This window comes from Dreissena polymorpha, chromosome 1, assembly GCF_020536995.1.
Source record: "Dreissena polymorpha isolate Duluth1 chromosome 1, UMN_Dpol_1.0, whole genome shotgun sequence".
NCBI classification, from domain to species: Eukaryota; Metazoa; Mollusca; class Bivalvia; order Myida; family Dreissenidae; genus Dreissena; species Dreissena polymorpha.
The window spans coordinates 56,258,245-56,260,777 of record NC_068355.1 but is presented as its reverse complement, the minus strand read 5'-3'; positions in this window follow the sequence as shown (position 1 = coordinate 56,260,777).

Below are 2,533 nucleotides of genomic sequence, written 5' to 3'. Positions count from 1 at the left end.
ATATATATTTTACAAGATAGTTTCCCGTAGCAGGACATCAAGTTGATTTTTTGTATTAAGTCCATTTGGTGATTGCGGTTGAAACTTCTTTATGAATTCCAATTCTTTAATAAGTCTGTAATAATGGGAACTGTCTCTTATTTGTGTTAACACTGATACACCCATATCCTGCACTCTGTGGCCAGCACCATTGAAATGTTCTGAGATTGGTTTCTCTCTTCGTAGCCGCACGTCAGCCTCGTGTTCTTTGGCACGTTCCTTTAATGATCTGCTTGTCTCTCCGACGTATACTATCTTTTGGCATTTGATACAAAATATACCGTACACAAAGTTATAAATGTTACAGTTCTGTTTTATTGCTTCGTTTGGAATGTCACTTTTTGGGTTGTTATGAAAACCTCTTTTCAACATTTTCAATGATATTCTAAATGGCATAAAAGAAAATGGACAGTCAAATATCACAAGACAAGAAAAACAAGCATTGCACACGTTACTAAATGATTCCAGTATAATAATAAGGCCTGCAGACAAAGGTTCTGGAATAGAGATAACAGACGCAAATGAATATGTAGAAAAACTCCGAAATGAACTTAATGACAGCACATCATATGAAAAAACTAATGGGAATGGACTTGACAATGCAAACAAAAAGGTGAAGCAACTAGCAAATAAACTATTTAAAAACGGCAGTATCTCAAAGAACTTACAACAATACTTGATACCAAAATATCCATCAAGAGGGAAACTCAAAGGAAATCCAAAAATACTTAAAAAGGCAACCCGTATAGAACAATCGTAAATGGCATTGGAACAAGTACTGAAAGAATGGCAGAGGTAGCAGAAAAGGAGCTAGAAACCTATGCTATAGAAACACCAAGCTATATAAGAGACACCACAGAATTTTTAAACGCTAAATAGAGGGAATTAACTACACCATTACCAGAAGGAATTATCTTATACTGTTTTGATGTTGTCAAGTTATACCCATCGATTCCAAAGAAAGAGGGCCTAGAGGCGTGCAAACAAGCTTTAAATGAACGCTGTACTAAGACCATCAACACTGAAGCGGTGATTGAAATGATTGAAACTGTTTTAGAAAATAATGTGATCGAATTTTGTGGACAAGAATACAGACAAAAAGAGGGAGTAGCTATTGGATCGAAACTTGGGAGAAATTATGCCTGTTGTTACATGAGAAAATGGGATGAACAATTATCTGAATACAATAAACAACCAATATTCTATAAACGTTTCATAGATGATGGGTTTGGACTATGGACATATGGAATTGACGAACTCATGAAATGTTTCGACTATGCTAACAAAATACATGAAAACATCAAAGTATAATTAAGATGGAACACAACACAGATAGACTTCTTAGACACAAACATTCAACTAGAAGATAATAAAATAACAACTGATTTATACTCAAAGCCAACCGATAAACATCAATATGTCCAATATGACTCAGACCATCCAACAAATGTGAAGAAAGCAATACCCTATGGATTAGGAATACGTTTAAAAAGAATATGTTCTGACGAAAACAAATACAGACATCGTAAAAAAGAACTAAAACAGAATCTACAAAAAAGAGGATATCCAAATAAATTTGTAAACCATGAACTATCCCGAGTTGATAATTTAAATAGGAAAGACTTACTTAAGAAGAAAGAAACAAATAAAACAGCCAACAAGAGAGTACCACTAGCTATAACTTATTCTAACAACCTTCCAAATATCCACTCAATAATTCGAAAACATACAGACAAACTATATAAATTAGACAGAATGAAAAATGTATTCCCAGACGTACCAATAGTTGCATACAGACGAGATATCGGTGACATTTTAGTTCATGGAAAAACAAAAAAAGAAATAAACAAACGTTTTCAACTAATACCACAATCGTGTAAGACTAATTGTATAGTCTGTAAAATGTTGAAAAGAGGTTTTCATAACAACCCAAAAAGTGACATTCCAAACGAAGCAATAAAACAGAACTGTAACATTTATAACTTGGTGTACGGTATATTTTGTATCAAATGCCAAAAGATGGTATACGTCGGAAAGACAAGCAGATCATTAAAGGAACGTGCCAAAGAACACTAGGCTGACGTGCGGCTACGAAGAGAGAAACCAATCTCAGAACATTTCAATGGTGCTGGCCACAGAGTGCAGGATATGGGTGTATCAGTGTTAACACAAATAAGAGACAGTTCCCATTATTACAGACTTATTAAAGAATTGGAATTAATAAAGAAGTGTCAAACGCAATCACCAAATGGACTAAATACAAAAAATCAACTTGATGTCCTGCTACGGGAAACTATCTTGTAAAATATATATGTGAAAAACATTTTATATTAATCATCAACATAAATGAATGTAAAAATAATAGTACTTTATGCAATTTATCTTGTCCATAATGTGTATATGATATATAGAATAGCAAGTATATATGATTATTTAATCAAATATCATTAGAATATTATACATAGATATGGATTGAAATAATTAGAGTCATTAG